This window comes from Thalassophryne amazonica, chromosome 4, assembly GCF_902500255.1.
Source record: "Thalassophryne amazonica chromosome 4, fThaAma1.1, whole genome shotgun sequence".
Classification (NCBI taxonomy): Eukaryota; Metazoa; Chordata; class Actinopteri; order Batrachoidiformes; family Batrachoididae; genus Thalassophryne; species Thalassophryne amazonica.
Genome location: NC_047106.1, coordinates 103003422 through 103017126, shown reverse-complemented (window position 1 = coordinate 103017126; position 13705 = coordinate 103003422). Strand labels below are relative to the sequence as shown.

At 42.4% G+C, this 13705-nt stretch overlaps 1 protein-coding gene across 1 annotated transcript in view; it reads right to left on the bottom strand.

The window, feature by feature from the left end:
* The window catches only part of robo1 (roundabout, axon guidance receptor, homolog 1 (Drosophila)), a 516486-nt gene that overhangs the window by 256704 nt on the left and 246077 nt on the right, over positions 1–13705 (bottom strand).

The following is a 13705-nucleotide window of genomic DNA, read 5'->3' as shown; positions in this document are numbered from 1 at the left end:
GCCATGTCTCAGTGCAACAGAGCCCCTGAGGGATCAATGTCTATCCCCAACAAACAAAAAGCACATGTGTACCCACATACTCTGCTGGGGCGTACTCTGCAGGTGCTGCAGCACTGAGTCATGCTTACAAATTTACACCACATGCACACACTAACATGACCAAAAAACACACACCACAAAAGACAGATCAGAGTGATGAAAAGCTTCAATAGAGGGAGCCGACAAAACTCTTTCTCTGCATGTGTTGAAGCAGGTGAAACTTCATTCTGCAACGACCGAGTGCTAAATAAGGTCTGTGATTTTGATTTAAATGGCAGGTGTCGTATGTACCCTTTTGTTGCCCAGTGGATTTAAAGAATTAGGCGGTGCACGATGTGCTGTAAAGCCTTGAAGGAAGGTAATTGTTGCAATTCGATCCTGAATCGTTTTGGAAACATGGATATTAGAGTAGAAACTGGCATTTCTGCTTGATGTAAGCACTTTCCAGGGTAAGTGGTCAACAGACCTCAGGTGACCCTTAGAATCAGTGAGAACTATCGGCCAGGAGCCACGGTCTTTTTAAATCACTAAAAATTTCTACGCACCGCCTGTCTGTGCATGCATGTGATGAATAATCAGTCACAGTGTGAGTGTTCGGGTCATGTTCCTATTAAGCTCTCGCCCACAAACCCAGTACATCCCTCCTGTTTTTCCCACACTGTGTGTGCTTTGGTTCTCTTCCACCAAATAATTCCCAGAAATTGAGCAACCATACCATCATACGGCTTCATTACAAGTTAAAAAGCTTCTGTAAGCCTCCACAAAAACCACGCCGACCAAGTGTGGCTCTGCATTTTCTTATTTACAGTATCTCACAAATGGAAACGTAAACTTGCTAAAATGGAGCCTCAGTTCATCAAGATAAGGATGTAATAAATGCAATTTTCTTCTAGCTTTTCTGTTATTTTGTATGTTTAGATGTAAATAAAAATGATTCGCAACAAACAGTGCTTCAGAATAGCCTGATGAATCATGTTGAAAATTGCTTTTACTATAGAAAGCTGACTGAGTGAAAGTAGCTAGAGAGAACAGATATCATTCTAATCCAATTCCATCGTTTGCACAGTTTATTTTTCTGTAGATAATTCGGTCTGTGAGACTTACCGTCGAGACAGCGCCGGTCCTACAGCAGTCAGGGCGCGGAGTAATACATCAAATATAAAAATCCATCAAATCCATCAAATGTGAAATGGTAATTCTCTATCAGAATCCACATCAATACTTTTGTATGGTATCTTAAATTCACTCATTTCAGCATAGTCATCAGTACGCGACTTTCTCTCGCTCTCAGCTAACAGCGCCATTATGACGTCTGCCGAGCAGCATGTGCGGCCAGTCAGGGTGCAGAGTAATACATCCAAATGTGAAACGGTTGAATATTTTGCCACCGTTACCTCGATATTATACAGTCTGAAATCTCACACGATAACTAATCAGATTTGCGGAACAAATGTAATTGGATTAGAACTATATTATATACTTACACCTAACTTACTAAATAAAATCACTCGCCTCACTCACACTTTTAATATAAAGATAACTTACCGCCCTCTGCTGGAATGGCATGTGGAAAGTGGTTAGCAACACCCATTGTTCATTGTTGTTAGCTAATATCCATAGCTTCTTCTTCCGTTCATTCCATTAATTAAAAAAAATAAAATAATAAAATAATAATAATAATAATAATAGTGTGTATATGATAACAAGAACCTTAACTTATAAATACACTAGCTGGGGTACCCGGCATTGCCCTGGTTAACCTGTTTTAGACATAGGACAAATGCCAATCATTTTAATCAAAACAATTGCCCAACACTTGTTTTTGTAATGGTGATGTCTTACAAATGTAATATTTAATGGGCTAAAGTTTGTCCAGCAGAACTAAGTGGAAATACTTGGTTAAAAGACAAACACATCTGAAGTCCTTCATGCAGACTTTGTTTTGCAATCAAATTTATAACAAAATTATACACAAAAGATAGGTAACAGTAAATGTAAATATCAATGAATCATAGAGAATAGAATAAAAGAGAATAGATTAAAGCATTAGTTCAGGAACCAAAAAGAATTAAAGTGAAAGTTATTTTTGTCTAAGGGGGGTGTAATTAAAATTCTGACCACTTTACTCAGGCTTTCTTGATGACATCATCAGGATGGGGGGGGGGGGGGGCAATTTATCTTTTTTGGCACTGGTTGCCCAGTAATTCCATGATTAAAGGTCTATAGATCTACAGACCTGGGCAACCAGGGCAGCTTGACCCGGTTGCCCAGTAACCATAATAAAAGATAAATAGATAAAGAGGATATATTAAAGCAATTAAAGCAAGTTCCCCATGTCATGAGGATTCAGAATATATCTAGTTTTTAGGGCTACATACGAGGTCTGTCAATAAAGTATAGGTCCTTTTTATTTTTTTCAAAAACTATATGGATTTCATTCATATGTTTTTACGTCAGACATGCTTGAACCCTCGTGCGCATGCGTGAGTTTTTCCACGCCTGTCGGTGACGTCATCCGCCTGTGAGCACTCCTTGTGGGAGGAGTCGTCCAGCCCCCTCGGAATTCCTTTGTCTGAGAAGTTGCTGAGAGACTGGCGCTTTGTTTGATCAAAATGTTTTCTAAACCTGTGAGACACATCGAAGTGGACACGGTTTGAAAAATTAAGCTGGTTTTCAGTGAAAATTTTAACGGCTGATGAGAGATTTTGAGGTGATACTGTCGCTTTAAGGACTTCCCACGGTGCGAGACGTCGCGCAGCGCTCTCAGGCGCCGTCGTCAGCCTGTTTCAAGCTGAAAACCTCCACATTTCAGGCTCTATTGATCCAGGACGTCGTGAGAGAACAGAGAAGTTTCAGAAGAAGTCGGTTTCAGCATTTTATCCGGATATTCCACTGTTAAAGGAGATTTTTTTAATGAAAGACGTGCGGACGGATTGCAGCGTCGGCTCGCAGCCGCTGCGACGCTCCGCCACAGGAAAAACACCTCTGTTGGAAGCCTTAAGGACAAGTTGGAACATGTCCAGCTGTTAAACAATTTCTCATATACTCACTCCACTGAAAGCCATCAAAAGCCGCCTGGATTTTACAAATGGTTATCAACACGGAGGTGTTTTCGAGTGCTGCCGCACCGCGCTGGCTGCATCCCGACGCTGCAATCCGTCCGCACGTCTTTCATTAAAAAAATCTCCTTTAACAGTGGAATATCCGGATAAAATGCTGAAACCGACTTCTTCTGAAACTTCTCTGTTCTCTCACAACGTCCTGGATCAATAGAGCCTGAAATGTGGAGGTTTTCAGCTTGAAACAGGTTGACGACGGCGGCTGGGACCGCTGCGCGACGTCTCGCACCGTGGGAAGTCCTTAAAGCGACAGTATCACCTCAAAATCTCTCATCAGCCGTTAACATTTTCATCGAAAACCAGCTTAATTTTTCGAACCGTGTTCACTTCGATGTGTCTCACAGGTTTAGAAACATTTTGATCAAACAAAGCGCCAGTCTCTCAGCAACTTCTCAGACAAAGGAATTCCAACGAGGGGCTGGACGACTCCTCCCACAAGGAGTGCTCACAGGCGAATGACATCACCGACAGGCGTGGAAAAACTCACGCATGCGCACGAGGGTTCAAGCATGTCTGACGTAAAAACATATGAATGAAATCCATATAGTTTTTGAAAAAAATAAAAAGGACCTATACTTTATTGACAGACCTCGTATTATACTTTGTGAGTTTATCCCGGACAGACAGACAGACAGAATTAGCCCTTTATGTATATAAATTAAGAATGTAAATTAACATTAGAAAATTACATAATTAACAGAAAATAAAAGATTTGACTTCCTCTTCTAAAAATTGTTGAGGTCTACGGTTCTAAAAACATTCTGGACTCACAAGCCATTCCAACTCATTATCCAAGCTTTGCATAATTTATTACCACCCTTGAAAAATGTCAGCTCCTTATTTTATAAACACTACCCAATCTAGAGTGCGTAGATCCCCACGGGCAACATGCTAGATTTAAAGGAAATAAGTGTGTTTGTGAACTTTTAAAACGCACTGCGGCTGTGTCTAACTCAGTAGCAGTAAATGATTGGCTGCTCACCACATTGGCAATGTGCATACAAATCAAAGTGAGAGGAAAAGCACAATGATTGAGTGATTCGGGTTTAATTTATGTGATGCTGATCAATCAAAAAACACTTTCATTGAGACATTTCTGATTGGGACATTCCTATTGCAAATAATATTAACTATCTGAGATATTTCTTGGACATGTCCCTCATGCCGGCAGTGTGGAACATTTAATCTGTTAACATGGCCGCCAAAATGAAATATACTATGTTGCGTTTGTGATGCTGGTGGTAAATTTCAGGCCTAACTCATTTAATAAAAAGAAACAGGATAACAAGCTCACATTTGGTGTCATTTTTTTCAGAAATGACTGTCATTTTTTAATATAATGTCCTATTAACCCATGACAAAGAAAACAAAATCAAAGTAATATAGCTGAATTTTCAGTTCAACATAATAATAATAAAAAAAATCAATAACTTTATTATCCACTTTCCACGCACAATCTTGTCATCATAACTGGATCTACAGTATTTAATCCTGTAAAACTGTGACATCCTTTGGGGAGTAACGGAATGTCACTGTTAATGTGGGTATCTGACAGATGGTCACGGCTGTATATGCATCATTATGACATGACTGCAGGTTCCCTACACACAGAAACTGTTATGCAAGTCACCCAATCAATCCCCATCATGCATAATCAATATCAAATAACACTAAATTTTCCTCATGTATGAAAATGCAATGGATGACTTGTAACCATATTTCTAAGCCTCACTGCAGGCTTAAGGAACAAGTATACCTTGACCCATCTTGATCAACAGCTGCCAGTTCCTGGGCAGCACCCTTGGGCCTGAGGTGGTAATGAGAGGGCAAGGGGACACAAGGCTTGGGTTCACTCATAGAGCAAGGGGCAGAGGCCATGCAAGACACACCACAAATATGCAGACCAGATCTCAATGCTAATCAATTATAAATCCCATTACCAGCACTCATTGTCAGTCCCATCACCACTAATAAAACTGCACTATGATCCAAAAAAATACTGCTGAGCATGGAAAACCAAAAGGGACTAATTTGCATATCTTAATCCCCCCATCAAAGGTACCGCATCTCATCATTAACTGCTCTTGTCACCTTTTGGTGGGGGAAGGTTGATAGGAGGTGGAATCCCCCCCCCCCATACACACACACACACATATCTCCACCCACCCATCATAAGTGGCAAGAGATGAGCAAGAAATATACTGAATATATTTCAATATTTGATTTATAATACATTAAAACCTATACAAGAATGACATTTAACTACAGTGTGCACCCTAAAGAGAGAGCACACAGAGTCGTTTAGCACCGCAACGGCAGCTTTCACCCCATAGGGCCGTGTGTTAAATGACAGCTTGGACCCAACACTAAGATGAATGGTTGTGTCTTACAGAAGGTCTTTTAATTAGCTCCACAAGCTGCCTTTTATGAAGCATGCACACGCACACACAGTTATATGCACATATAGTCAAAAACATCTAAAAGCAAGCAAATTCAAGCACAGATGTAATGATTTTTTATTTTATTTTTTTTATTATTTTACAGGTTGTGCAATTCAATTTTTACAGAAAATGCTAAAAACACCTTCAGAAACTCCCACCCACAACCACATGCTACCCAAAAAATGTGGGTGTTAAAAAGTGATTTCTGTGAGGTGAGATCAATCCATCATCAGTTTAGTGGCAGTAAGGGGGGGCAGTACTGGACTGACGGAGGCAGGCTGTGCAGAGTCTGACAACCAGATGGTACCACTGTGACCAGGATAGGAAGCAAACAACCACACTCCACTTTTCCTCTCATTCCCTCTACTCTTCCTCCCCAAATCTTCCTCCACACATGGTTGGGAAAGACAAGCCCCATCCACTATTAGAGCATGGGTGGGGCTATAATAGGGCCTGGGAAGGCTGCAAGGAACCACCAGGGCGGCTCCAATTACAGAGCGACTGATACCAGATGATGAAGTTTGTGGAATCTCACATTAACGTCCACCATATCCACAGAATCTACCCAGACGAAGAGACGGAGAGCGATCCTGAGCTCCACACATGCATCACCGTCCAATTAGGGGCACTGCCATCCATCCAGCATCATGCTGGTGTGTGTATATGTGTGTGTGTGTGTGTGTGGGGGGGGGGGGGTGGCAAAAAAGAGTGGGACTCCACCTGAGCCACAGAGCCATAGAAGCTGCAACTGTGCTACACCTTCTCTTGAGCCAAGGGTCCTCTTTTGGGCTGCAGTATCACAGCTGAATTGTGAGCGTGCACTCATGTACATGTGAGATTGAGGCCATGATAACATACGAGGTCTATTAGAAAAATATCCGACCTTATTATTTTTTTCAAAAACCATATGGATTTGAATCACGTGTGATTACATCAGACATGCTTGAACCCTCGTGGGCATGCAAGAGTTTTTTCACGCCTGTCGGTTACGTCATTCGCCTGTGGGCAGTCTTTGAGTGAGGAGTCGTCCACCCGCTCGTCGATTTTTTTCATTGTTTAGGAATGGCTCAGAGACTGTTGCTTTGTTTGATAAAATTTTTTTCAAAACTGTAAGGCACAACTGAGTGGACACCATTCAATAAATTCAGCTGGTTTTCGGTAAAAATTTTAACGGCTGATGAGAGATTTTGGTCTGGTAGTGTCGCTTTAAGGACGGTCCACGGCGCCTGACGGCGATCTGCGCTTCGAGGCGGCAGCGTCTCGCCGTTTCAAGTTGAAAACTTCCACATTTCAGGCTCTGTTGACCCAGTAAGTCGTCAGAGAACACAGAACTTTCAGAAGAAGTCGGCATGAGGAGTTTATTCGGACATTCCATTGTTAACGGTCATTTTGTAATGAAAGAACGTGCGGGCAGAGTCGCATGTCGGGCTGGACCCGACCGCGGGGGGTCGCGGCAGGAAAAACACCTCCGTTGGAAATCTTAACGGGCAAGTTGGAACATGCCCAAGCTGTTAAACAATTTCTCAGTTACTCACTTGTTGAAAGCCATTAAAAGCCGCCTGAATTCTACAAATGGTTTTCAACACGGAGGTGTTTTTCCTGTCGCGGCGCACACAGATTTGCCGAGTCGTCACGGAAACGACTCGGCGAATTTGCGCGTACGTCTTTCATTAAAAAAATGTCCTTAAACAGTGGAATGTCCGCATAAATTCCTCATGCCGGCCTCTTCTGAATCTTCTCTGTTCTCTCACGATGTCCTGGGTGAATTAAGCCTTAAATTAGGATGTTTTCAGCTCGAAACAGGCCGACGACAGCGCCTGGAAGCGCTGCAGGACGTCCCGCTCCGTGGGAAGTCCTTACACCGACAGAAACACCCCATAATCTCTCATCAGCCGTTAAACTTTTCACAGAAAACCAGCTTAATTTCTCGAATAGTGTCCACTCGGATATTCCTCACAGGTCCAGAAAAAATTTTGATAAAGCAACGCGCGCCGTCTCGAGCAGCGTGTGAAACAAAGGAATTCAGCCGAGAGGGCGGGACCACATCTCACTCAAGGCCTGCCCACAGGGAAATGACGTCACCGACACGCGTGAAAAAACTCATGCATGCGCACGAGGGTTCAAGCATGATTGGTGTAATCGCATGTCATTCAAATCCATATAGTTAAAAAAAAAAATAAAAGGGTCGGTTTATTATCTAAGAGACCTCGTATATCACTATGTTGATTTGATACATCTAAAGATGATCAGTGAAGTATGATGTCAAGATCTCCTCCTGGAATGTTCTCATGTTCTTCTACCTTCAAGGCCAGGCAGTCACACACACGCTTTCTGAGCAAATTTCAGTTTCATTTCAGTGTAAAGTTGCTCAGCACTCAGAGGATTTGTTTAGATTCTATTCTTTGGGAAAATAATGACCACAAGAGTTTTTGAGATTTGCACAATTTGGTCATAAAAATTCTGTCAACACCCAATCACAAGCTATCTTGATATTAGTCACCTACAAGGTATCCGAAATTAACAAAACGCTCAAAACATTGCCTTGGTTGGAATGAAGCTGGACGCTCTGGTGACGGTGCAGATAAGACAACACTGGACAAACTGTTGAACATTATGAACCATGCCAGTCACCCTCTGAACACCATCATCAGCAACCAGAGGAGCCTCTTCAGCCACAGACTGCTCCTTCACAAGTGTAGGGCCAACAGACTGAAAAACTCCTTTGTCCCTCAGGACATCAGACTGTACAACTCCTCACTCAGGGGAAGGAGGAGTAACAGGAAGACAGAGGACAGGAATGAGAGGAACAGCCGTCAGTAAACCAGTAACAAACAGTATTTCTGATAGTTATATTGTGTATTTATTTATATTGCAAGTGACTTTTGTTTTTAACTTTCACTTTTGATACTCTGTGCGCTTCTTACCCTGTGTGCTGCTATACAGTGTTGCTGGAACTTCAGTTTCCCTGAGTGAGTCTATCTAATCTAATCTAATCTTGACTAATTAGGTGTCTAAATACAAGCTTGTACTGGTGTTCTGCTTTGCGCTCAGATTACCTGTCTTATAAAGTTGTAGTCCCGCTGTTACAGTTTGAGTAAACTGATTAGTAACAGCTTCAGTTAATTTGTCAAGTGGAGGGGAGGCTCTAATCTGTCGGTTTCTGATGGAAAGAGTGGACAACCATGCGCAGCACTTATGCACGTGAACAGAAGCTTACCAAATAAACTTTCTGATGGACTCGCTGGATATCAGATGAAAAGGAATGCATTAAATTAATGAGAAAAGGATTTGCACAGGGGAAAATGGACACAAACAGATATCTAAATTTCATTTCCACTTGCTCATATGCTTCTTCAATCAGTCACACTGTGACAGCTGCTAAAAGAGTAAAGTGAAGTTGAGCACTTCTCAAATGCACTTGGGCTATGTTCTTTAAACTATGAGACACATGCCATCAAGATAGGGCCCTTTATCTTGCTTTGTCACAAGTATGGTAGTTGTTGAACGACCTCCCAGCAAAGTGTGGTGGGAGGTCGTATTGACAGGTTTAGGCCTGCTGTTGCAAAGACTTGAGCCAGTGCCGGAGACTTACTGACGTTATGACCTTCAGCTGTGCAGCTGCTGTTGCTTTTACATTAAAATGCTTTTAGTGTGAAGCACATTGAGAAAATATCATGAGCAGTAGCAGAACATATTTAACTTTACTAATGGCAGGAAAGGAGGCGGAACTGCTCATAGGAGCTCCAACTCGACTCTCTTCATTTAAAGTATCTTTGCTGAAAATTTCAGGCCTGGTGGCTTCCATTTGCAAGCCAGCGGCCCAGCGGGTCTTCATAATGGCCAGGAAAAACCCTGTAGCTGACGCCAAAACAAGCTTGTTAAGGACAACTGCAACCACACAATATTTTCTCACAATATGTGCTCGTTAGTTCACCCAGTTAGCGATGTAGACTGTAAAATGCACAGTTCTAACTTTAGAAATTGTGTGTGTTTTAGTGCCACAGCGACAATAACTGCAAAAGGAATAAAGCCACAGTGTCACTAACCGTCCGGTTCGCTGCCTGAGTGTTTCTTCTGCAGACACGTCAATCTCCCCAATATGCACACATGCACGTGAAAGACATGCAGATAATTAATGCAGTAAAGTCACCAGCAGCTGTTGTGAAGCCTGGGCTTAAGATTTGCTCGTAGACCGTTGTTTTCCTTGTCCTATCTTTCACTCCTCCATTTCAATTTACTCAGATAGTCGCTAACAGAAAAGAAAAGAAAGAGGCGTGTCACTGACCACAGGCCTTTGAAGAGCAGGCTGAATGTTGGTTTAGTTATCTGAGAACAGTTTAAAGGTGAGAGCGCTAACTGCTCTGCTGGTTCCACATCTACTGCACACACATACTACACAGTACAGGACGGTCGAGACAAAAACAACAACAACAACAAAAAGACGTGAGGACACTGACTGTAGCATGGCTAAAATATACCGCAGCTTTACAGTATTACAATATTTAACACCTCTACAGACACATTATTTCAGTGTTGAAGTGCACCCCCACCCAATATCAATTGTTATACTTTTAAGGAAACCACTGTTTTTAATAAGTTTGTACAATGACGGCTACATGGATTCATGGAGCTAACCAGTGAACTTTGTCGATATGATTTCAGTGTAAAGCAATGTCAGTGTTCCATGATGCACATCACAAAATGGCCAACGCACATCCAAAATGTCGTTGTAACTATCTGATCTTAACCTAGCTGGTTTTCAAAATGGCTGACGCACAAAATATCCTTGAATTTGGCTCAACTATCTGATATTTTTTACAGCTGTCTAATTGATAAAATCAAAGTATTCACATTTATTTGGACAGCATGATTTATTGGTTGGCATCAACATACACAAAGACTACAAGATTTTTACATACAGCCTTGAACGCAATGTGAGCAGACACCTGTTTATAACCGCCTACTTCACTTTTGCAGTCAATCACATAGCCACTGATTCATGACAGGCTAAGGACCACCCACATGGGGGCCGGCTTTGGTACAGAAATAAAAGTTAGAGTCGAAAGGAAATCTGAGCTCTTTGTTCTAGGTGTCTGCATGTGATCTGGTTCAGAGACTCCAGCACTGTTAGATGACTCTCTGTATCAGGGTTTGAACTTTTTCAATACAACATCTAAACTTTGACGTCCGTTTCCTGTCCAAATCTTTTTGAGATCACTCACCACAATAAAAGAACCCAACAGAATCACAGAGCAGGTACTTTTCTTCAGTGGTGGAGGATCATACCTGCAGATTTTATGTCCATTTACTGTATGTACGCCACATAAAACTTCTTTACAACAGGCAGATTACAGGAGTCTTTCATGACTCGCCTTTTTATTAAACAGCTTGATGGCTCTGTAGAATTTTTTGCTTTGAATTACAAGCACAGTGATTTTAAAAAGTGCTAATATTAGCTTACTAGTTAGCTAAACTATCTGCCTTGTTAGCTTGCTGAGAGTATACGAGGTCTATTAGAAAAGTATACGACCTTATTATTTTTTTCAAAAACCATATGGATTTGAATCACGTGTGATTACATCAGACATGCTTGAACCCTCGTGGGCATGCGAGAGTTTTTTCACGCCTGTCGGTTACGTCATTCGCCTGTGGCCAGTCTTTGAGTGAGGAGTGGTCCACCCTCTCGTCGATTTTTTCATTGTTTAGGAATGGCTCAGAGACTGCTGCTTTGTTTGATCAAAGTTTTTTCAAAACTGTAAGGCACAACTGAGTGGACACCATTCGATAAATTCAGCTGGTTTTTGGTAAAAATTTTAATGGCTGATGAGAGATTTTGGTGTGTAAGTGTCGCTTTAAGGACGGCCCACGGCGCCTGACGGCGATCTGCGCTTCTAGGCGGCAGCGTCTCGCCGTTTCAAGTTGAAAACTTCCACATTTCAGGCTCTGTTGACCCAGTAAGTCGTCAGAGAACAGAGAACTTTCAGAAGAAGTCAGCATGAGGAGTTTATTCGGACATTCCATTGTTAACAGACATTTTGTAATGAAAGAACGTGCGGGCAGAGTCGCATGTCGGGCCGGACCCGACCGCGGGGGGTCGCGACAGGAAAAACACCTCCGTTGGAAACCTTAACGGGCAAGTTGGAACATGCCCAAGCTGTTAAACAATTTCTGTTACTCACTTGTTGAAAGCCATCAAAAGCCGCCTGAATTTTACAAATGGTTTTCAACACGGAGGTGTTTTTCCTGTCGCGGCGCACACAGATTCACCGAGTCGTCACGGAAACGACTCGGCGAATTTGCGCGCACGTCTTTCATTACAAAATGTCCTTAAACAGTGGAATGTCCTCATAAAGTCCTCATGCCGGCCTCTTCTGAATCTTCTCTGTTCTCTCATGACGTCCTGGGTGAATTAAGCCTTAAATTAGGATGTTTTCAGGTCGAAACAGGCCGACGACGACGCCTGGAAGCGCTGCGCGACGTCCCGCTCCGTGGGAAGTCCTTACAGTGACAGAAACACCCCATAATCTCTCATCAGCCGTTAAACTTTTCACCGAAAACCAGCTTAATTTCTCCAATAATGTCTACTCGGATATTCCTCACAGGTCCAGAAAAAAGTTTGATAAAGCAACGCGCGCCGTCTCAAGCAGCGTGTGAAACAAAGGAATTCAGCCGAGAGGGCGGGACCACATCTCACTCAAGGCCTGCCCACAGGGAAATGACATCACCGACACGCGTGAAAAAACTCACGCATGCACACAAGGGTTCAAGCATGATTGGTGTAATCGCACGTCATTCAAAGTGTCGGTTTCTTATCTAATACACCTCGTATATTTCAGTAACATACCTAGTGCAGTTCCCACATAATTCCTGTTGAAATTAATTCCAAAATAACAATTTCTATAATGCCTAATAATAATTAATAAAGAATCATTTATCAAAGATGTAGGAGTGACAGTCCCGCAAGCACCTATTCACTTGGGACTGACATCTCTTCAAGCCAACCTTAGAAAGCATGCTCTGTACATTGAGTGCCTTTCTGTTTACAAATGGGGTTGTTTGTAGGTGTTTGTTTCTCATTCACTCATTCATTTTCTGCTGCTTATCTGAGTCTGGATCACATGGCGGCAGACCAAGCAGCTCAACTTGGAAATATAATATCTCCAAGGTGTCTCGGGTATTCCTTGGGGCTTCCTCCCAGTTGGATGTGCCTGGAAGACCTCTTTAGGGACATGACCAGGGGGCATCCTCACAAGATGCCCAAACCACCTCAGCTGGGTCCTTTTGATGTGAAGAAGCAGCTGCTCTACTCAAAGTCCCTCCCAGATAGTCAAGCTTCTCACACTGTCCAGGAGTGTAAGTCCAGATACATGATGGAGGAATCTAATTTCTTGCCACTTGAATCTGCATGTATCAGGTCATTACCCAAAGTTCATGACCACAGGTGAGGATACAAGCATAAATCAACTGATAGATTGAGAGCCTTGCCTTCTGGCTCAGCTCATTCTTCACCACACCGGTCTGGTACAGACATCAGACACTGCCCCAATCCATCTGTTGATCTCACGCTCCACCATACCCCCACTCATGAAAAAGACCCTGAGATACTTAAACTCATCCACTTGGGGCAATAACTCTCCCCTGGTCAAGAGGGACAATCCACAGTTTTCCAACAGAAGTCCATGGTCTCAGATTTGGAGGTGTTGACTCTCATCCCAATTGCTTTACACTCGACCTCAAAACTTGCTCAGTGCACACAAAAGGCCAACAGAACCACATCATTTGAAAAGAGCAGAGATGCAACTCTGAGGTCACCGATCTGGACACCCCCCGGTCCATGACTTGAAATCCTGTCCATGTGAACAGCATTGGCGACAAGGTTAGCTGTAGTGAAGTAAGAAAGAAAGAAAGCTATGTTGGTCATACAGGTCATAAAGAAACTGGATTGCACATTGGAGCACCAGACTGATACTCAGTGTTTGATTTTTTTTTTGTTGTTGTTTGTTTGTTTTTCCTGCAAAAAAATAAATAAATAAATAAAATAAAATACTTTACATGCTGTCATTATGGGGGTTCTGTGAGTAGAATTTTGAGGGAAAAAATGAATTT